At 41.2% G+C, this 24284-nt stretch overlaps 1 long non-coding RNA gene across 1 annotated transcript; it reads left to right on the top strand.

The window, feature by feature from the left end:
* Window positions 1-6541: 6541 nt before the first annotated feature.
* LOC111466187 lies at window positions 6542-22994 on the top strand. The gene is made up of 3 exons (XR_002714341.1): window positions 6542-6625; window positions 17919-17924; window positions 22984-22994. It is a non-coding gene; the product is annotated as an uncharacterized LOC111466187 (long non-coding RNA).
* The last annotated feature ends 1290 nt before the right edge of the window (window positions 22995-24284 follow it).

Here is a 24284-nt window from a genome sequence, read left to right as displayed (position 1 = left end):
TTGAAAAATCTAATTAGCTGGCTGGGAAAAAAGAAGTAGATTAGGATTGGTGTACATAAGAGATTCATTCACCAAAGCACTTTATCTTGCTTTTTCATTGATTGTTTTTTCTGGGTGGCTAAAAATTGGAGAGGCAAGAACATAAGTCCTAGAACAAAGGGCACAAATTTTGACAACTCAAAGCAGGTGAGGGAGCAAGAAAATCACATTCAAGAGAACTGGCAGGAAGCAACATGGTCCTGGAACTTACCTGGATCCTCTTTCTTAGTCTGGAATGCTCCTATGGACAGAAATTGACTATGTACTGACATCGAAGGGAATTAGCCTAGCATGCCATTAATAATAGTCTTCTAGGCCTGTTAGCTCTTATATTTGGTATTCCAGAGATTTGCCTTACCTTATTTAGTGCCCTAAAACCTACTTGCCAAAAATCATTAGTCTAATGTTGGAAAGCATAGGGCAGAAGTCAATGGATGGAAACGTTTATAAAAAGAAAGAATGCTTTTGATGCAATTCCCAAAGACTCCTTTTGTTAGACAAAGCCAAGCGGTTCTTTCTGACAAGAGGAAAGAGAGGCCTATGATAGTTTAACCCTAGTAAGGAAGTGTAAAGGAATATAAAAGACATCAAGAATGAGATGAGGTGTCTGAGTAAGGGCTTCGGTTAAGGGGCTGGAAAGAAAGTCTTGAATCAAGTTTCCCTATGCACCAGTTGTCCCTCAGAAATTGGTGCAAGAAAAGACTTTTTTGTGTGTATAGCAGAAAGTGATTCGAGCGGCTGCCCTTCAATCGAAAAAGGTTACGTGTAGGATGTCAAATGAAAGACAGAAGGAATGGCACTAGCCTATTATTTTCCTCCGGATCTATCCAACATCTTCTCTTACAGCTCAGCTGTAATAAGAGACTATCGAATCAGATCAGCTAAATCTCATTCCTTTAGGTTCAATTTGACCTTCCATGCCTGCTTTGAAGGGCTTCATTCTACTGGTCAACTCAGACTAGATTAGATTCTCGGGCAAGAGAAAGCTGCATATGTTACTGAATAGAGTGATAGAAGATATAGTAGGACTTGATTTTCTAACTTTCTTCCAGGAAAGCCTTTCTTCCCCTCTCTGCCAAAACCAATTATTTGCAAAGCTTCACTGATTGGCTACGATTCAATGGTAGATTATGTGATAGGTTCTATATCTCGTCTCAAAATAAATGACTACTAGAAAGAAGGGGAGGGAGTGATCCACAAGAAGTCGGCTGACGGGCAGACCATAAGGAGGTCAGCTCTTCCTATACCAATTTCTTCTCTGACTATTACCTGGGAACGAGGATTTCTTTCTTGAAGTTAGGATTGATTCCAAGTAGAAATTACGAATGAGGCAGTATCCTATCTGGACTTACAAATTGATAAAGTAGCTAAATAGCTCTACTTGCCTTAGGACTTCGTCGCCAAAGATCAAAAAAGCAAATGTGTAATTGATAGGAAAAAGAGATGTTAGTGTGCCAAGAGGTGGGGCAGGAGCACAACGACCTAGCCCAAACCCACTTAGATGAAGCTGCAAGGCGTATAAAGGGAGCGAGGACCCTGATTGAAGATCACTCCAAAAAATCAACCTAACCTAGCCCAACCTACTTAAACAACCTAAAGGCTTGGCCTGGTCTGAAGGAAGAAGAAAGTCGACCTTGTAGAGAAGCGGATAGGAGAGGTAGCCTATAGACTCAAGCGATCAGCTCGGTGAAAACTCACCCCGTATTCTATGTGAGTCAGTTGACTTCGATTAGACCAGACCGACCTTGAGAGGAACGTGCCCACGAGGGCACCGCCAGATCTTGTAGATGAACTTCCCCAAGAATCAGTTTAGTATATCATAGCTGACCCCACCATGGGCAGGACGAGACCATACACCCATTACACGAGTAGAATACTAATTAGTCAAGTAGAATGGCCAACCTGAGAGCGAGGCAAGCTGGGAACGGGCTGAAACTGACGATTCGAAGACAAAGTCAGAGACTACTGGACGTCTCACAGAGCGACTCTCAACAAGGACGTTGAGACTTTTCAAAAACAAATATGTTGGGCTTAATCCGCACTAAAGATCAAGGAGTACAAATGTACTTCGGATAATAAGGGAAAGGTTTTTTTCTAATCCAAGTTTGACTCTGATTAGATCCGACGCGCAAGCGCTAAGTAAGCAAGCTACCTTATGTAATGTCAAAAAAACCGAGGAAAATAACGAACCTCAAGTAGAAACGAACAAGGTCTTACGGCACGATCACTATATCTCTTTTCTTTTTCTTTATCTCTCCTCTATAGAAAGAGGGGAGCGTGGTATACCTTATCGTTTGGTCAACGAGACGTACATAAGCCGACCATGTATATGTTCTTTGGAGCTCGAACCCATAAATAGAATGAAATGAAATAATGGTGAGCCTAGGGCGACGAACATGGTTCAAGGGTGTCTATACAAAGCCCTTCTCTTCTTCACTCAAAGAGGCAATGCACTCAAAGATTTGAATGGGACTTGATTGATAAAGAATGCATTTTTTGGTTAGAAGTTAGATAGACGGACTAACTAAAAGGAAATGTCATGCTCCGCGTGTCACGAGATATGGGGAGTTCTAATCGAAGGGTCATACTTCTCGGCCCTATTACGGTAAGGCCAATGCACCAGCCAGCCGGTGTGGTGGCGAACAAGCTGTGCTGTAAGCTAAGTTGTTCCCCTTGTAGACGGAGGAGATATATAAAGAAAGTGTACCGTGCTTTCTTCATAAGATTCTATAGTAGCACTAGTATCTTATTGGATTTCACTTAGCTTGCCTCTCCCATGACTTTCCGGACCAACCAACCCGGATCTGCCCTCAAAAGTCTCTCTGCATTTATGGAGCTGAGCATGCAAAATAGAGCAATGGATCTTCGGCCGAATTCGATTTTGAATGGCACGACTCTTTCTCTTTTTGTGCTGGCATTTGAGTTGTCTCTCCTCCTCTTTCAATGGACACACTCGACACAGATAGGCTCCGATGGCCCCGGCTTCTGCCTCTATCAGGGGGTGGTAGCCCCACCTCCACAGCCACAGCATGGAGGAGCAGCTCCTTAATCCGCACTACAACCAATCCACATTTTCTCCAGATCGATATATGATGCTAAACCGAAATCGAGCTCGATCGAGAGGGCAGCCCCTTTGTTGGCTCTTCGAGACAAAAGCACTCATAGGAATGGTGCTAATTCCCATGTTCTTTCGAGTCTCGTTTGGTTTTGAGAGCCTCCCCCTCCCCGTCCCTTACTTGTCTTTTGACAGCCGTCATCCTGGATTTTTTTTCCGTATGCCGGGAAAAGTGTCTCACCTTTCTACATTCATTCTTAGACAAATTTCCTCGGGTCTCTATAAAACAGAATGAAAAGTCGGGGTAGAAGCACAAAAGGAGAGAGGCAAAGTCGAAAGGGGGGAATCAGTCTAGTGCTAGTTCTTAGTGAAACTTCTTTATCTAACTCTCATTTTTTAGTGGTTTCTTTGGAAAGAAAGACAAAACTTCCCTTTCTTTCTATTTTTTCTTTTTGCTCTCTTTGACGAATTGAGTTTTTACCAGAGAGATTTTGTTTGAAAGATTCTCCTGTCTCAATCATTCAAAAAGAGAAAGAAGATAAATAAAGGCGCATACGCGCCCCACTACTTCTTCATTCAGAAGGGTGGGAGACGGGACTCATGACTTCCCACTGAGCGAGAGGTGCACCTACCCACTCATCAATCACGGTGTTCAGCTGACTTGCACTGATAGACCCCGATTGTATTGGAATTAAGCGCCCATCTGTTTACTATTGTCAACTAATCTCTTCAATGTGAAATTCGACTCAATGTTAGAACATTTCTGTTCATGCTATTCTGATTTAAGTGGTCCTATTCTGTGTCCCCTGCTAGGAAGCATTATTCCTCTTTTCATTCCAAATTCAAGAATACGACCGATACGATTGATTGGTCTATGTGCCTCTCTTATTACTTTTTTGTATCCCCCTGTTCCTCGGATACAATTCGATCCTTCTACGACCAAATCTCAATTTGTGGAAAGCCTTCGATGGCTTCCTTATTAAAACATCAATTTTTCCTTGGGTATAGACGGTATCTCTTTATTCTTCGTGATACTGACCACATTTCTGATCCCTATTTGTATTTTAGTGGGTTGGTTTGGTATGAGAAGTTATGGGAAAGAGTATATTACAACATCTTTAATTCGTGAATTTCTAATGATCATCGTGTTCTGCATGTTGGATCCTCTACTAATCTATGTTCTTCCCGAAAGCGTGCCAATCCCTATGTTGTGCGGAGCTGAGCATTTGATATTCGCTGGGATCAAGCTTTTCCTCTGCGTGGGCCTTGTGCAGTAAACCCCCTACGGGCGGTCGTCCGTCGTTGTAAAGTAGTCCCCGCGAAGCTTTCGGGAGGAGGGGTAGTCTTGTGTGTAAGCATAGCATTTCTGGTTGAACCTGCCCAACCCAACTAAGAAGAACCGAACCTAACAGACACAGATTTTGCCTTTTGGGAGGGTACTTCGAGTAGTGGGTACCTCATCAGACCTCGACCCGCCTACTCGGGTCTTGTATGAATATGCAGGAAGGGGTGCTCCTAGGTGTGTGTAGGGGTTGTGTTTGTTCGCGAGAATGGATTCCTCGTCAAGTCAGTTTGGGGGGTGTGGACACACTTGCGCGAATTCAGGTAACGGCTACAAGGGAGAAAGAGAAAGGAAACTGTACCCGACCAGGGATGGACGTAAACTCGTAAGCTACAGATGGTAGGGATAATCGTCCAGGTCTCTTATTGTGAAAGAAAAAAGCCGCCCAGCCACAGCAGGCGGGTTGGTTCCTCTGTCGCGCCGGGGAGCTCTTGGTGAGGAGACCTTAGGAGAAGTTGCTAAAACAAACGGGAGGGGAGGATCGACCCGTTCAGTAGAATTCCGAAGAAAGACTGTTGGCAGCTGGTGGAGACATTTCTTTGGCCCCCTTCAAAAAAAGGAAATGCGGGCTGGGTGAAGCTCGGCAGAGAGTTCGAGAATAGGGTAGGGTCCTGGCCTTAAGATGAAAATCAGATTCGAGATCCAAACCTTTATGCATGCACCCCCGTACAAGTGCTGCGTACAAGTTCCGGCCAGGATAATTAGGAAAGATCAAACCAATTTGAACCGCTCACATCACAGTAGTAGTAGCTTAAAAGCCGTAAGTCGGGGGGCGGCCATAACATAAGGCTATTACTTTCACATCTCTCTCCATCGTTAGATATCTAGAGAGAGATAGAGATCCGCTGCGTGATCAACCCGACTGTTCCTTACATGTGCTCTACAGGTCGCACTCCATCTTTCTTCCCAACGATCCCATTTTTCTTTTGATTTGGAAGACGGGCATTGCGATCGAAAGGCATGGTTTTCAATATGTCTCCAGATAGGGCCCCACTAGTCCGGCTAGCTAGTGAGCAGTTCTTTTGCGCGAGAAGCGGGCATCTCCCGCAACGCAAGCTGCATTGTTCGCCACTATCTGAGAAGCAAAAGATTCGAGAGTCTAGGCTGAAAATACATGCATAGATAGTGGTCTAATGACAAGGGCCGAGGAAGCTCGGAACGAAGCCGTATGATGCGGAAGTCTCACGTACGGTTCCCTGAGAATGGAGTGGCTACCTACTGGAGCTTCGACCAACTACCATCGGTCAATTCCGCTTTGGGGCCACCCCTGACTCTACCATTATTATAGGGGTATGGGGTTTGAGACAAAGAAAGATCAAGGCAGCATATCAGTTTTTCCTTTATACTTTAGTGGGATCCATTTTTATGCTATTAGCTATTTTGTTGATTCTTCTCCAAACAGGAACCACCGATTTACAAATCTCATTAACCACTGAATTTAGTGAGCGGCGCCAAATCTTTGTATGGATTGCTTTTTTCGCCTTTTCCGCCGTCAAAGTGCCTATGGTACCAGTTCATATTTGGTTACCCGAAGCTCATGTAGAGGCACCTACGGCAGGATCCGTCATCTTGGCAGGAATTCTTTTAAAATTGGGAACCCACGGGTTTTTAAGATTTTCTATACCCATGTTTCCCGAAGCCACACTTTGTGCCACTCCTTTCATCTATACTTTAAGCGCGATTGCTATAATATATACTTCCTTGACCACTTCAAGACAGATCGATCTTAAGAAGATCATTGCTTACTCCTCAGTAGCCCATATGAATCTGGTGACTATTGGTATCTTTAGTCGAGCGGCGGCCGTTAGGTCACCTATTTTCAGTTATGGACACACAAGGCCAAAACATGTGTGTCGGGCGTGTGACCCATCAACCTACTAGCAATGAGGGAGAAAACATAGCATATCGCAATAAAAGCTTGATTCGAGACGTCAGCAAAACACTGCCGTCTATTCCAAAAACAAAATCCCCTTAGCGCCCCAGGACGGGAGTGGGGGACGGCCCTACGCGCAGGCAACAGCAGCACCAGCTTTACGAAGTCAAAATCGAATCTTTCTATTGGCTTTCCCATTCTTTCGTGAATCAGAATGAAAGGGCTAGAAGCTCTAGCTTCTAGCTATTTCGCCTGCTTATTATTATGGCGGAAATGAACGTGTTATTTTCAAATCGATTGATAGATAGCCTGATCTGTTCTGATAGATCAAAAGAGTTGAAATGTCTCGAGAGGGGATCCATCAATAATAAGGAGAAATCTCCTATTTCTATCTATTCTTGATCCATCTGAAAGAAATCGATATGTATCTGATGGAGTCTACATTGTACGTAGAGTGCCCAAGCGCTTTTTAGGCCTGCTTCGTTCTCTTATCCATCGGTCCAATGCACTGGGCTCATCTCGTGGAGGGAAAAGCCAAAATTGAGTTGTAGTCTTGTTGTTCGCTGCCTCGATGCATTCCCTTCTCTCCTCGGCATCGTCCCACACAGAAAGAAAGAGCGCAGAGCCCCAGCCCGACCTGTGGGTCCGCTAACATAAAGCGAGGAGTTGAGCCTGAACTGGTGAAACGAAGTCACTTTTGGAACCATACTTCCTACAGCGAACACGTGTCCAGCGGGAACGCGCAGCGCAACCGAACGTGAGCTGCTATACCGAATCCCCAGCTGCCCATCGGGGACCGAGTGGTAAGGCCATGATCCGCAGGGGAACAAATCACTCATTCTTCCATTGGGGACAGGTGCACGAACGACAACTCCAAACGTCACACATCCGTCGCCTACCTACCGTTTAGGTGGCACCAGCGAGATCCAGCTAAGGTAAGGAACTTCGTGTCGCGGCTGCTCCACTCTGCCGAGGTCTCATGAACTGAACTTCGTTGCCTTCCTGCGCGCGAAGCGAATTGGCGCTGTGCTCTGGGTCAGTTTCGGGGCGTGGAACGAAGAGTGACTAGAAGAATGATTCATTTGGATGAGCTTTTTAAGCCCCAAAACTCAGAATCCACGGAATGAATGTATCTAAATCCATGAAAAGATCTATTCGATCTGTATAGATAGGGGATGGGATCTCTCTATACATATCAAATCGTTTTATGGCATGATATGATCGCCTAGCCCCGCATATCAGCTGCGCTCAATATGCGGGAGTTTTGTTGGATCTGATCTTTCGGGAAGCTTTTGGACCGAGCGAAAAGGACTTTTAGCCTTTGCGCAAGCAAGAAAAGTCGAAGCTTTGCCAGAAGCAAGACGAGGAAGCAGAGTTGTCGTATAAACGGTAGCTTTCCCCGACCAACTTTGATTCAAAAGAAAGGCAAAGGGTTTTTTGGCAACAAGCAAACGACTTTCTATCATAGTTGCAAGGATTCCAAACCTTAACTACAACATGTTGTACCAAAGGCTGATTTCGGTTGGTTGAATAAGGGGGACGTTCCATAAGATAAGTGACGTTCAATCTCTAAGGTGGGTTTCCGCTGAGAACGGAATAGTGTTCGTGTCCAAAGGTGAATAAAGCCCTAGCTTCTAGAGTTCGCTGCTTTTACCAGGCCGGAGAAGGGCTTATACCGATCGCCTTTGTTTGATATGTTCATTCAGTACCAATACAAACTACAACTACACTAAAGTGGAAGGGCTACTATAGAAGCTAGAAGTAGCCTCCCGTAAAGTCAGTAGTCGGCCTAATCAAAGCGTCACGACAACAACAAATTACCCTGATTCATCGAATGGAATCTTAATTCAATCAATAGGGGGCTGCCTACCAATCAAAGAGGCTGGAAGACTTTCCACTTCATTGAAAAAGGGAAGGGGAGAGGGAAGTGAAGCTTAGCGAGCTTTCTGCCGGCCGACCACTACATAAGCCGCTGCCGTCGAGCTTTCTCCGCCAGCTTCCTTTCATTAGCTTCTCGAGAGCCGCATAGCACATAGCTGGAAGTCAGAGGGCCCATACTACCTGCCTAACCCCTCGCTCCGAGGGACCGTAGATCGGAAAGCGCCTGAAAAATCACCCCATTCATCCAACCAAAAGAGAAGGGGCCTATGTATTTGCATGACCCCTGCAGATTTGACTCTATCTACACTCAGAGCCAATCCCCTATCGGTCCTGTCACCACGCCGCAGAACGAGAGCTCGTGTGGAACCTTTTCTTTCTGGTGTAACTGCGGTGAAACGTAACAAAATCTTACGGTCGCGTAATAGAAGGGTCGGAGGTACGGTAAACTCAGCCAAAATATGACACCCGAAGGGCCCGACGCGCACAATCCTATCCTATCTGAGTCCGAGTTTACCCTTGCACTTCGGACAGCCGTCCGTAGCATCATAAGGAGGACCCCCTTTCGAGGTCAAAAATGGTACGGTACATAGGAGGCTGGTCTTTCTCAACGTGGTGTATAGCACGAAAAACATTTCGATACAAGATAGGGTCGTTCACATGAAAGAAGAGAAGAAAGACTTTCTTCTTTTCTTTCTCTTTTTCGCCAGTGCTGACGCAGTGCGCACGTAGATAAGGAAAGCCAAATCCCAGTGGGGGGCCAGTACCTTTCTTTTACGGCCTAAATTCCTATTTGTCAGCCGTGGGGAACTACTGCTCGGTCGGAAAGAGGCGAAAGGCTTGGGCCTACCTATCCCAATAGGGCCTCATAAAGGAACGGGAGTGAGAGGTTCCATATTGCCGAGCCGAAGGGCAGCACTTCTATACGTGATCGTAGTATGTCACCTCGTCTCGTCCCCGCACCGCAGCATTGAAGAGTATCTATGCACTATTTCCGGTTCACTGATAAGGAAGATAGAGTTGGGGTGGGGGTGACAGATGTGATACGTCAAGTATGACCCGGAGAGATACATGCTAACTATGGGTAGAAAGCAGGAACCATTATGTAATGAATTTCGGGGGGTTACAGATCTCTTATACTACCATTGATCGACAGAGCGGAACAACCAGAAAAAGAAGTGAAGTTAGAAAGCCGTATGATAGGTGGTAACTATCTTGTACAGTTCGGGGGGTAATCGGCGTACTCGTATCAGTGGGGGGGAATCTTTGGCTCTATCGAACATACAGGGAATTGGAGGTAGCATTCTATCGATGTTAAGTCATGGACTGGTTCCTTCAGCCCTTTTTCTATGTGTTGGGGTTCTATATGACCGACATAAGACTCGACTTGTTAGATATTACGGAGGTTCAGTGAGCACCATGCCGAATCTCTCTACCATTTCCTTCTCTTTCACTTTGGCCAATATGAGTTTACCTGGTACTAGCAGCTTTATCCGGGAATTTCCCATCTCAGTAGGAGCTTTCCAAAGAAATAGCTTAGTAGCCACATTAGTCGCGCTTGGAATGATTTTAGGGGCGGCGTATTCCCTTTGGCTATATAATCGTGTGGTTCTGGAAATTTAAAAACCGATTTCCTCCATAAATACTCCGATCCAAATGGCAGAGAAGTTTCCATATTTATACCTTTTCTTGTTGGAGGGGCGACCGCCCGTTGAACTACCAAAGAAAAAGGGGTAAACCAATGTGATCATGACATTGTAGGTGCTTGCGATGGGATGGATGCGACTTCCCTCAGTTGGTTTGGGTGGCATAGCCCGTTGCGGAAGTCCCCCCTTTTTTGATCCATTTCTTTAGTCTGTCGGGAGCCCTTGCTGGGTGAGACCAAGAGAAAGAAAGGACGGGGGGCAACCATGCATGGTACTTCTCGACCGTGTCTCCGAGGGACAGTTGAATGAGCGACTCATGAATGCTGCCGGGTTGGACGAGCCAATAACTCGAACGCCTTCGGTCTGTTTTTTGAGCAAGAATCACAGCGTTACCTTACCTTCACCATGATACGGACTCCAAGTTCTTATGGCGGAGCACGAGGGAATTTATCATCAATATGATGATGGGAATGGAAACCAGAAGCACGACCGGGGTCCAAGATAGTCAAACCATCAATAACAGTAACGTAAGAATGAGACTTTTTGGTAGTACCAGTGAACTAGATGGCCGCGGCAATAGAATCTGGGACGGAGGACTCGTAGTATCTCTCTAGATCTGGAAAAAGCGAAAGACCTCCTAACGTAATTCGAATGGGGGCGTCCCTGACCGCTTCGCCCCACTCAGCTTTATTAAAAGCAAGGACCACTACGGGAGGTCAAACCAAGGACCTATGCAAGTCGGGGCTCGTCCCCGGTCAATATTGGATCAAACAATAGGGGGCCGTAGCACTGACCTCTTTTTTTATTGATTCAATACAATTAGGGGAAAAGATCGTACAGTTACCTACCGAGACAAGAGAAAGTCTCAATGGATGGATCCTCCCTCCGCGCGCTGGGCATACCTCTTTTGTGCTTCTCGTGGCGGGAACAGAACAGGAAAGACCCGGCCGACCAGCCCGTAACTATTTATTACTCGAGGGAAAGCTCTTTATTTAAGAGAGAATGGGGAGTGAATCGAATCCGTTTTCGTTCTTGGTTTGGTTATGGCTCCTCTCGATCTTATTCGTAGTTAGGAAGGGGGAAGGAGTCTAAATCAATGGACATTAATGAACCATCATTGATGGACGTTGCACATGACACAGGATCAATTTGACTCAAGGTCCGGCGCTAATAGAAGTAGCGGACTCTCCTAGTAGCGAAGGAAAAGGAAAAGGACTTTTTTCGTTGTAATAGTGGACGGGTTAAGTGAGATCTATGCCGGCCGTAGGAATAAAATTCTGGTCGCAGCAGAGGGGCGGCGCCCTCGCCTGGCGCCATTCTCGGACCTAGCAGCAGACGGGCAGGCCGGGCCTGAATTCAGATCTGACTCTTATACAAAACCCAAACTTCAAAAATTATACCAGCACAAAGAGTGAACTTACCAAGCAAAAAGAAACCCTCCTTATGGAACGGAATCACCCCCCACGTACACGAGCTAAAGGATAAGTGTGCATAAAACAGTAATGAAGAACAATCACAGAAAAACACAGATGGAAGGAGCTGCGTGGTGATCCCTAGGTTACATCACGTCTGGTCGTTAACTCCTCGCATCGCTGCAGTCGTTTCTAGAACCGACCAATGCCCCACCTACACAGGTACCTATGTAGTGTAGTGTCGGTGGCACATTCAACATAGCGTTTGGACTCATGTGCCTTTTAGAACCAGGGGTCTTTGAGCCTATTGCGTACGATTAGCCAGCCTTGCGGCTACAAAAGGATTAGATGTCCCCCCATGCTATGGTTCCTGCGGCCCGAACCTAGTGCCACATTAGGTTAGGGAGTTGGGTGATAATAGCTCCTCCGCATCCCAAAGTGCGCTGCCCTCCTAGGCGTGCAACACTTAGTAATCCAAGCTAACCCACATTATTGACTAACGGTGGATAATAAGATTTCTTAGAGGTACTAAACACTGTTAAAATAAAACTCACTAATTTGTGAAATAAATCTCACATACACTAACAATAGAACGCTCTGATACCACTTTGTGAAAATACTACTTGCGTATATGTGAAGGATATGTCGAGAGAGGAGAGACAAGGAGACAAAGAACACTGACTTTATAAAAAAGCCTTTTCTATTGCTCTCTTTTGCTCTGACTTTACAATAATAGGTATGAGAGAGACACCCATAAACGTACCATCATTTATACAAAGGCTATAGACCTTTTCTTTCATCTTACTTTTCAAATTAACTTTCCTAACAAATTAACTAAAGTTGACATTTAGCACTTTTAAGTTTATTTCAACACATCTCCCCCATAAACTTAAATGCTCCTACCATCTATAATGCCAATCATCTTCTTGTATTTGTCAAAAAGTGCTTTCGGTAGAAGTTTTGTAAAGATGTCCGCAACTTGGTCCTGACTTGCCACATGCAGCAATTCCACGCTTCCTTCTTTCACATGATCTCGGATAAAGTGAAATCGAACGTCAATGTGTTTGGTTCTTTCATGATTCACTGGGTTCTTTGCCAACTCAATTGCTGATTTGTTGTCAACTTGAATCACGATTGCACCTCGTTCTTTAGCTCTATCTTGCTCAATAAATTTCTAAGCCATATCGCGTAACACACACACCAAGATGCTGCCACATACTCGGTTTCACACGACGAGAGTGTCACGATCAATTGTTTCTTTGAAAGCCAAGTAAATGTTGTGTTGCTCATGAAGAATACATAACCAAATGTACTTTTCCAATCGCCTATGTCGTCGAACCAATCACTGTCAGAGTAACCAACTAATTGGTAATCTTTTGTTTTCAAGTAGAATAACCCAAGTGACACCGTTCCTTGGATATACTGTAGGACTCGCTTCAACGCCTTCCAATGTGAATAAATCGTCTCTTCCATGAACCAGCGTATAATGCTGACACTTAATGAAAGATCTGACCTTGTGCATGTAAGATAGCGAAGACTTCCTACCAGGCTCTGGTACCTATTTGCATCCACTCGTTCTCCTTCATCGTACTTTGAGAGTTTTGCACCTGGTTCCATTGGTGTTGATATCGAGTTGCAATTTTTCATCTTGTACTTCTTCAAAATCTCCTTTGCATATTTCTCCTGTGATATAAAGATACCCGCCTCTCTTTGTTTAACCTCCAAACCAAGGAAAAACTTCAACAAGCCCAAGTCTGTCATCTCAAATTCTTGTGTCATTGTGCTTTTGAACTCTTCTTTCATTTCATCATTGTTGCCTGAAAAGATGAGATCATCGACATAAAGAGCAATAAGTATCACATTACCTCCACTTTTCTTCGTATAAAGTGCATGCTCATGGGGGACATTGCTTGTACCCATTCTCTTTGAAGTATGTATCGATACGAGTATTCCATGCTTGCAGTGCTTGTTTCAACCCCTAAAGCAGATATTCGTCTATGGGGCCCCTAGTACCCAGAAAACCTTCTTTTTTCAAATGTTACAGAAGGTGTTAAATATTTATTTCGTAAGCTCGTGCTAGAATGACTTTATCGGAGAGAATGGCTATTATGACCTTTGGATAGTTGATGAATTTCATGAGCCCAGTGAGTCCTCAGGAATGTTTGGCACAACCGAGGAAGAGTGCAAATTGGACTCAAAGGTATTGGATGGACAAGAGTGAAAATTGGACTCGAAGTATGGTTGAGTCTTTCAGAAATGTCACAATATCCCGATCGTGATGATCGCGATAAACTTCTAGTCAGTATGAAACAGGAGGGCCCCTTTCGGGCAAGGTTCCTTAGGCTCTGTTTTTCCTCTAATATTAAGGGGTTGGAAGAATCCCACGTCATCGCAACTCTCTGGAGTTGTATCCAAAGAAGAAGGTCCCTACTCGAGGAGCCCCTGATGTCAGAGACAGGAGCCTTGGGTGTAGGTCCTGAGGCGAAGGACACTTGCTGCAAATCAAAAGGTTGTGAAGGTAAAGGGGAGGCCCTTGGGTCCCTTAGTCCCTCGCATCGTTAAAAAAAAAAAAAAAAGACAGGAGCCTTGGGTTTATGGGTACTGTTAAAGAGATTATGAAATCTCTAAAAGGGATGTTTGGACAATTGTCCTTCTCCCTTAGCATGACGCCATAAAATACATTTACAACTGTCGTATGAAAGAAGGGACCTTAGTTAGAGAACATGTCCTGGACATGATGGTCCATTTCAATGTGGCAGAAGAAAATGAAGCTGTTATTGATGAGAAGAGTCAAGTCAGTTTTATCATGGAGTCTCTTTCGAAGAGCTTCTTCTAGTTCCGCACAAATGTGATAATGAACAAGATAGAATATAACTTGACTGCTCTTCTCAATGAGCTAAGGACTTATCAGTCCCTCTTAATGAACAAGGAACAAACAAGAGAAGCAAATGTTGCTATCTCTAAGAAATTACAACGAGGATTGTCCTCCAAAAATAAGTCTAGACCTTCAACTTCTAAAAGTGTTTTGATGAAGAAGAAGAGTAAAGGGAAAAATAAGATTCCTACTAACGGTAAACACAAGGTTTAAAAAGCAGATAAATGAAAATATTTCCATTGTAATGAAAACGGGCACTGAAAGAGAAATTGCCCAAAATACCTTGCAGAGAAAAAGCTGAAAAGACACAACCAGGTAAATATGATTTACTCTTTGTAGAAATATGTTTAGTAGAGTATGATAACTCAACTTGGATACTAGATTCAGGGGCCACTAATCTATTTGTTCTTTTTTCCAGGAAACTAGCTCCTGGATAATGCTTACGAACGACGAGATAACACTCAGGGTTGGAACATGAGAGGTTGTCTCAGCAAGATCAGTAGGAAATTTAAAATTATTTTTTTTGAGATAGATTCAATATATTAGATAATGTACTTTTTGTTCCTAGAGTGAAAATAAATCTAATATCTATCTCTTGTTTATTAGAACAATTGTATAAAGTATCTTTTCAAATCAATGAAGTATTAATTTGTAAAAGAGATATTCATATTTGTTCTGCAAAACTAGAAAACAACTTATATATGTTAAAACTGAGTGAAACAAAAGCTATTTTAAATACCAAGATATTTAAAACAGCTGAAACTCAAAATAAACGACAAAATATTTCTCTTAATACCTATCTTTGGCACTTAAGACTAGGCCACATTAATCTCAATAGGATTGAGAGATTGGTTAAAAGATGACTTCTAAATGAGTTAGAAGACAACTCTTTACCTCCATGTGAGTCTTGTCTTGAGGGTAAAATGACTAAACGACCGTTTTCCAAAAAAGGTTATAGATCCAAAGAAACCTTAGAACTCGTGCATATAGATCTCTATGGTCCAATGAATGCCAAAGCACGAGGAGGGTATGAATATTTCCTCAGTTTTATTGATGATTATTCAAGGTATGACTATCTTTACCTAATGTATCACAAGTCCGAAGATCTTGAAAAATTCAGAGTATAAGACTAAGGTTGAGAATCTATTAGGTAAAACTATTAAAACACTTTGATCAGATCGAGGAGGAGAGTATATGGACTTAAAATTTCAGGACTATATGATAGAACATGGAATAAGGTCTCAACTCTCAGCCCTTCGTATGCCTTATAGAAATGGTGTATCAGAAAGGAGAAATAGAACTCTGTTAGACATGGTTCGGTCTATGATGAGTTTTGTTCAATTACCCGATTCGTTTTGGGGATATGCAGTGGAGACTACTACATTTATTTTGAACATGGTTCCTTCTAAGAGTGTTTCAGAAAAACTTTATGAATTATGGAAATGGCATAAAGGTAGTTTATGTCACTTCAGGATTTGGGGATGTCCAGCACATGTGTTGTTGCAAAACCCTAAGAATTAGAATGTCGTTCAAAATTATGTCTATTCGTAGGATACCCCAAAGAGACGAAAGGTGGTTTGTTTTATGACACTCAAGAAAATAGAGTGTTTGTATCAACAAACGCTACATTCTTAGAGGAAGACCATGTAAGAAATCATCAACCTCGCAGCAAACTAGTATTAAGTGAGACTTCTAAAGAAGCTACTGATAAAACAATAAGAGTTGTTGATCAAGCTGGTCCTTCAACAAGAGTTCTTGAGCGTATCAACGACAATGCTTATAAAATTGATTTACCAGGTAAGTACGGTGTTAGTACAACTTTTAATGTTGTTGATTTGAGTCCTTTTGATGTAGGTGATGGCTTTGATTTGAGGACGAATCTTTCTTAAGAGTGGGAGAATGATATGAACCACGACCAAGGAATTTCCATACCTCAAGGTCCAATTACAAGGACGAGAGCTAAGAAGCTACAACAAACCTTATACAGTTATATTCAAGTTATGGTGAGCTCATCAAAGGAAATTCTAGAAGACGCTGGAGACCTCCCTTATATGTTATGCAAAGTTGAGCTTCAAGAAAGAGATGAATTAAAATGCACTTTAAGTTGCATTTAATGAACTCCGCTGAATTTATGAAACTAGTCCAAGGATGAGTCAACAAGCACATTTTATTAATTGCATTATTTAATTATAGTTTAACAATTTGTTTGTCATATTTAAGCTAGTTTTAAATATAGAAGTTAAGGTTATATTGTAACCCACATAGGTTACTATATTCCACCATTAACTAGCCATTTTAATATGGAGGTTATGGGTATTTTTCATTTACTAGCCCATTTAATTTGAGAGTTATATATCTCATAGGTTAAGGTTGTAAGGGCTATATAAAGCCTTCTTTTCTTTGATTAGACATCAGATTTTGGAATTAAGAATAAAATTTCTATTTTAGCTTTGTTGAGAGCTAAACTTTCTTTGCAAATTCTTGTGTTTAGAACTTGCATGTAGAGTCATTCAAGTGGTATTGATCAAACCTCTTGTGGAGTGATTCGAATCACGAGTTTAGAAACGAGTTTTCTTTACTCTTGATCTTGATCATCAAGGTAATTCGTTCCATACTTTCCCTTGGGTTGATTTTCCATATCATGACACTTCTGGTCAATCACATCCTTCTCAAGAGTTGAGAATGTCTCGACGTAGTGGGAGGGTTATAACTCAACCCGATCGTTACTTAAGTTTGACAGAAACTCAAGTCACCATACTTGATGATGGCGTTGAAGATCCATTGACCTATAAACAGGCAATGAATGATGAAGATAGAGATTAGTGAATCAAAGCCATGAATCTTGAATTGGAGTCAATGTACTTCAATTTAGTCTAGGAACTTGTAGATCAACCAGATGGGGTAAAACCTATTGGTTGCAAATGGATCTATAAGAGGAAACGAGACCAAACCAGTAAGGTACAGACCTTTAAAGCTCGACTTGTAGTACAGGGTTATACCCAAAGAGAGGGGGTGGACTATGAAGAAACCTTCTCTCCTGTTGCTATGCTTAAATCGATTAGAATACTCTTGTCCATTGTCAATTTTATGATTATGAAATTTGGCAAATGGATGTTAAGACAGCCTTTCTAAATGGCAATCTTGAAGAGAGTATCTATATGGCTCAACCAGAGGGGTTCATTGAACAGGATCACAAGCAAAGGGTTTGCAAGCTTAAAAGATCTATTTATGGGTTGAAGCAAGCATCTCATCCTGGAATATAAAGTTTGATACTGCAATCAAATCTTATGGCTTTAAATAGAATGTTGACGAACCTGCAATCAAATCTTATGGCTTTAAATAGAATGTTGACGAACCTTGTGTTTATAAAAAGATAGTCAACTCTACAGTAGCTTTCCTGGTGTTGTACGTTGACGATATCCTACTCATTGGGAATGATGTGGGATTTCTAACTGACATTAACCATTGGCTAGCGACACAATTCCAAATAAAATATTTGGGAGAGGCTCAGTTTGTTCTTGGAATCCAAATTGTTCGAAATCGCAAGAACAAAACACTAGCATTGTCTCAGGCATCGTACATCGACAAAATGTTGATTCGATATAAGATGCAGAACTTCAAGAAAGGATTATTACCTTTCAGACATGGAGTTCATTTGTCGAAGGAAAAAAGTCCTGAGACACCTCAAGAAGTTGATGATATGAGACACATTCCCTATGCATCAGCAGTCGGTAGTCTGATGTTTGCCATGCTATGTACCCAACCCGACATATGTTATGCTGTGGGAATTGTCAGCAGATATCAGTCCAATCCGAGATGTGCTCATTGGACTGCCGTTAAGAATATCATCAAGTATCTTAGGAGAACAAGAGACTATATGCTAATGTACGGTGCTAAAGCTTTAATCTTTACAGGGTACATTGACTTAGATTTTCAGACCGATATAGATTCGAGGAAATCAACATCAGGATCCGTCTTCACTTTGAATGGAGGAGCAATAATATGGAGAAGTATAAAGCAAGGTTGCATTGTTGATTCCAACATGGAGGCTGAGTATGTTGCTGCTTGTGAAGCGGCGAAAGAATCTGTATGACTTAGGAAGTTCTTAACTGATTTGGAAGTTGTTCCAAGCATGCATCTGCCTAGGTCATCGAATGAAAAGAAAATCAGTCTCAGTAGTAAACGACATTATAAAGTGAGAGTGATTTTCTTCACGATCCGATCTTATGCAATACTCATTGCATAGGACGCCCCCACTCACATGTCTCCACATGTACAATTTTAGTGTTCACATTGTTTATATCATATACAAAAGTGAGTCGCATCCATAGTGTCCCCAGAATAAGGTACTCAGCCTTATCCTTATACTATAGATCATTTTGACTATATACTTGAACTTGATCAACTTTTATGTCTCTACATATAGTTCAAGTAACCAGAGTGTTATTAGTTTATTGAATTTAGATTAATGATCGTAAAGTTCACTTTATTCAACAATAATCTTTATTGAATAAACAATAGTAATAACTTTATTGAAAATAGAATATGTTTTTGTTTACAAACTATGAGTTTTAGGACATAAAACCCAACAAACTCCCACTTGGACTAAAACTCTAGTGGGGTTTTATAACATTGAGTAAAGAGAAAGACATAAATACAATAAACTAGGTCATCACATACTCATGCATTTTCTCCCACTTGCCCTAGATTACATAACTCGTAGTCCTAGACTCACTAGGTGCCCTTCAAACACTTTAGCCGTGAGGGGCTTTGTAAATGAATCAGCAATGTTGTGCTCTGAAGCTATCTGTGTGACGATCACATCTTCTTGTTGCACAATCTCCCTTATGAGATGATATTTGCGCTCAATATGTTTTCCTCGCTTATGGCTTCTTGGTTCTTTTGAATTTGCAACTGCTCCACTGTTATCACAATAAAGAGTGACGGGAAGATGCATATCTGGAACGACTTTCAAATCAGTTAAGAACTTCCTAAGCCATACAACTTCTTTCACTACTTCACAAGTAGCAACATACTCAGCCTCCATGGTGGAATCAGCAATGCAACCTTGCTGTATGCTTCTCCATATTATTGCTCCTTCGTTCAGAGTGAAGACAGATCCTGATGTCGATTTCGTCGAATCTACATCGGTTTGAAAATCTAAGTCAATGTACCATGTAAGGACCAGATCCTTAGCACCGTGCATTAGCATATAGTCCCTCATTCTCCAAAGATACTTGAGGATATTCTTAACGGCAGTCCAATGAGCACGTCCCAAATTGGACTGATATCTGCTGATAATTCCCACAGCATAGCATATGTCGAACGGGTACACAGCATGGCATACATCAGACTACCGACCGCTGATGCATAGGGAATGTGTCTAATATCCTCAACTTCTTGAGGTGTCTTAGGACTTTGTTCCTTCGACAAATAAACTTCATGCCTGAAAGGTAATAATTCTTTCTTGGAGTCTTGCATCTTATATTGAATCAACATTTTGTCGATGTACGATGCCTGAGACAATTCTAGTGATTTGTTCTTGCGATTCTGAACAATTTGGATTCCAAGAACAAACTGAGCCTCTCCCAAATCTTTCATTTGGAATTGTGTCGCTAGCCAATGCTTAATGTCAGTCAGAAATCCCACATCATTTCCAATGAGTAAGATATCGTCAACGTACAATACTAGGAAAGCTACTGTAGAGCTTACTATCCTTTTATAAACACAAGGTTCGTCAACATTCTGTTTAAAACCATAAGATTTGATCGAAGTATCAAACTTTATATTCCAGGATCGAGATGCTTGCTTAAACTCATAAGTGGATCTTTTAAGCTTGCAAACCTTTTGCTCGTGATCCTGTTCAATGAACCCCTCTGGTTGAGTCATATAGATACTCTCTTCAAGATTGCCGTTTAGAAAGGCTGTCTTAACATCTATTTGCCAAATTTCATTATCATAAAATGTGGCAATAGACAAGAGTATTCTAATCGATTTAAGCATAGCAACAGGAGAAAAGGTTTCTTCATAGTCCACCCCCTCTCTTTGGGTATAACCCTTTGCTACTAGTCGAGCTTTAAAGGTCTGTACCTTGCCGGTTTGGTCTCGTTTCCTCTTATAGATCCATTTGCAACCAATAGGTTTTACCCCATCTGGTTGATCTACAAGTTCCCAAACTGAATTGTAGTACATTGACTCCATTTCAAGATTCATGGCTTTAATCCACTGATCTCTATCTTTATCATTCATTGCCTGTTTATAGGTCAATGGATCCTCAATACCATCATCAGGTATGATGACTTGAGTTTCTGCCATATCCAAGTAATGATCGGGTTGAGTTATAACCCTCCCACTACGTCAAGGCATTCTCAACTTTTGAGAAGGATGTGATTGACCAGAAGTGTCAGCTCCATCAACAACTCTTGTTGAAGGACCAGCTTGATCAACAACTCTTGTTGAAGGACCAACTTGATCAACAACTCTTGTTGTTTTATCAGTAGCTTCTTTAGAAATCTCACTTAATACTAGTTTGCTGCGAGGTTGATGATTTCTTACGTGGTCTTCCTCTAAGAATGTAGCGTTTGTTGATACAAACACTCTATTTTCTTGAGGGTCATAAAACAAACCACCTTTCGTCTCTTTGGGGTATCCTACGAATAGACATAATTTTGAACGACATTCTAATTTCTTAGGGTTTTGCAACAACACATGTGCTGGACATCCCCAAATTCTGAAGTGACGTAAGCTACCTTTACGCCCTTTCCATAACTCATAAGGTAATTCTGAAGCACTATTAGTAGGAACCATGTTCAAAATGTATGTAGCAGTCTCCACTGCATATCCCCAAAATGGATCGGGTAATTGAGCGAAACTCATCATAGACTGAACCATGTCTAACAAAGTTCTATTTCTTCTTTCTGATACACCATTTTGTTGAGGCATACCAGGGCCTGAGAGTTGAGACCTTATACCATGTTGTATCATATAGTCCTGATATCTTAAGTCCATGTATTCTCCTCTTCGATCTGATCGAAGTGCTTTAATAGTTTTACCTAATAGATTCTCAACCTCAGTCTTATACTCTCTGAATTTTTCAAGAGCTTCGAACTTGTGACGCGTTAGGTAAAGATAGCCATACCTTGAATAATCATCAATAAAACTGATGAAATATTCATACCCTCCTCGTGCTTTGACATTCATTGGACCATAGAGATCTGTATGCACGAGTTCTAAGGTTTCTTTGGCTCTATAACCTTTTTCGAAAAATGGTCGTTTAGTTATTTTACCCTCAAGACAGGACTGACATGGAGGTAAAGAGTTGTCGTCTAACTCATTTAGAAGTGCTCTTTTAACCAATCTCCTAATCCTATTGAGATTAATGTGGCATAGACTTAAGTGCCAAAGATAGATATTAGGAGAAATCTTTTTTTCGTTTATTTTGAGTTTCAGTTGTTTTAAACATCTCGGTATTTAAAATAGTTTTTGTTTCGCTCGGTTTTAACATATATAAGTTGTTTTCTAGTTTTGCAGAACAAATATGAATCTCTTTGAAAAATAAACACTTCATTGATTTCAAAAGATACTTTATACAATTGTACTAATAAACAAGAGATAGATATTAGATTTGTTTTCATTTCAGGAACAAAAAGTACATTATCTAATATAACGAATCTATCTCCGAAAAACAACTTCAAATTTCCTACTGATCTTGCTGAGACAACCTCTCCTGTTCCAACCCTGAGTGTTATCTCTTCGTCCGCCAGCATTCTCCAGGAGCTAGTTTCCTGGTAAACAGAACAAATATGATTAGTCGTCCTTGAATCTAGTATCCAAGTTGAGTTGTCATACTCTACTAAACATATTTCTACAACAAGTAAATCATATTTACCTTGTTGTGTCTTATTAGCTTTCTTCTCAGCAAGGTATTTTGGGCAGTTTCTCTTCCAGTGCTCGTTTTAGTTGCAATGGAAACATTTTCTTTTACCTGCTTTTTGAACCTTGTGTTTACAGTTAGTAGGAATCTTATCTTTCCCTTTACCCTTCTTCTTTATCAAAACACTTTTAGAAGTTGAAGGTCTAGACTTATTTTTGGAGGACGATCCTCGTAGTAATTTCTTGGAGATAGCAACATTTGCTTCTCCTGTTTGTTCCTTGTTCGTTAAGAGGGATTGATAAGTCTATAGCTCATTGAGAAGAGCAGTCAAGTTATATTCTATTTTGTTTATTACCACATTTGTGTGGGATTGGAAGAAGCTCTTCAAAAGAGACATCATGATAAAACTGACTTGACTCTTCTCATCAATGACAGCTTCATTTTCTTCTGCCACATTAAAATGTCCAGGACATGTTCTCTAACTGAGGTCCCTTCTTTCATACGGCAGTTGTAAATGTATTTTATGGCTTCATGTCTAAGGGGGAAGGACGGTTGTCCAAACATCCCTTTTAGAGATTCCATAATCTCTTTAGCAATACCCATAACATCGTGTTTCTTAGCCAAAACATCAGATATGCTGGCTAGAATGTACACTCAGACTTTGTCATTTGCCTTTATCCATCTGTCATACGCATCCCGAACTGTTCGGTTTGCATTTGAGCTGGGGTTTGGAGGACATTCCTTAGTTAAAACAAACCTTAAATTATCAATTACCAGTATTATGTTTAGGTTTGATTTCCAAGTTGCGTAATTGTCGCTGTTTAATTTCTCAGAAGCAAGTAATTGTACTGCTGTGTGATACAAAGAAAATTCTATTGGTGATTTGACTTAATCCTATTTAATCCAATCAGTTTTAGCAAATGTAATAATGTACCAAAAAATTATTAATTTGCAACTATACTTTAGTGAGTTAGAGCAACTGCTACCGAGGGGCAGTCAATCACTCATTCACTAAACCAAGACATTCTTGACTCTTAGTAATTCTTCGTAAGTGTGACTCGCCATTTTCAGACCTCAGAGATTGGTCCCAACAATGCTATCAAATGAAAAAGCCAAAGTTGGGAACGGGCCTAAGAAATCCTATCCATTTCTGGAGTTTGCGTTGTTTCGACTCCCATGTTACGACCCTCCGCATGGGTAGTTGCTCTAGGGCAACATGCAGGTGGAACATTGGAATCTCACGGTGCAACCTAGTGGTGGAGACCATAGGACGTGTTGATATACTTTCTTCTCCCACTTACTATAAATACTTTCTCTATTCACCTTGTTATTGACTCATGCAAATACCTTCCGAATGGAGGACGCTCCCAAGGAGACGCAAGGCCGAGCATAAATCTCACGGTGTGAATTTTTCAGAGAGCGTAAAAGGAAAACGATGTATCTCATATATCTTTTTCCTCCAATTAAGTATTTTAGACGGTTGGGTATACTTATTACTTAGATATATTCTGGCTAATTAAATATAACTTAAGTCTAGGTGATTTTTCTAAAACTTATATCACTTAAGCATGCTCATAAAACTAGGCTAACTAAGCTCAAGTACTGGTCCAATCTCCAGATAGTAGGTGTTCCGTAAACCGTCAACTTAAGTACCTCCAACCTTAGACAAGATCGTGCCAGGTGAGCTTTCTCGTAACGGCAATTTTGTAAGACATCGACCTATTTTAACTATTAAAATTGATCGTGCTCGGTTCTTAACCCTAAGTGAGCATGCACTTATCTTTATTATAGATTTTAACGACTATCTCATTTTATGACGTTGAAAATAACCTATAACATGCATCTAACATGCTTTATATAACAATTATATAATAATCCATTCCATGCAATAATATAACAATTATATAATAATCCATTCCATGCAATAATATAACAATTTATATCTATCACTTATGAAACCCTAAACATGCATACTATACATTATAACACTTATAACATACTTGGAATGCATGAAACATGTTTAGCCTATGGTGGGATTTTAAATCTACATGACATATTGTATGCATATACATTTTCTATTTAATTAAAACATACATTCATAATGCATAATTAATTAAACACGCTAAATTGGATTGGTTTTGACATTTTAAAACAAGCAATTAACTAAATTATTACATTAATAATTCAAAACAACTTGAACTGCTCCCGAGGATCACGAACTGGGCTAACCAACCCTTAAAAACGTTGAACCGGATTCCAAAGGCAGAAAAAACACCCGGACTGCCTCTTCC

The sequence above is a fragment of the Cucurbita maxima genome, unplaced genomic scaffold, assembly GCF_002738345.1.
Source record: "Cucurbita maxima cultivar Rimu unplaced genomic scaffold, Cmax_1.0 Cma_Scf00030, whole genome shotgun sequence".
Taxonomy (NCBI): Eukaryota; Viridiplantae; Streptophyta; class Magnoliopsida; order Cucurbitales; family Cucurbitaceae; genus Cucurbita; species Cucurbita maxima.
The sequence above is the reverse complement of the archived record's forward strand: the minus strand, read 5'-3'. Positions and strand labels throughout refer to the sequence as shown.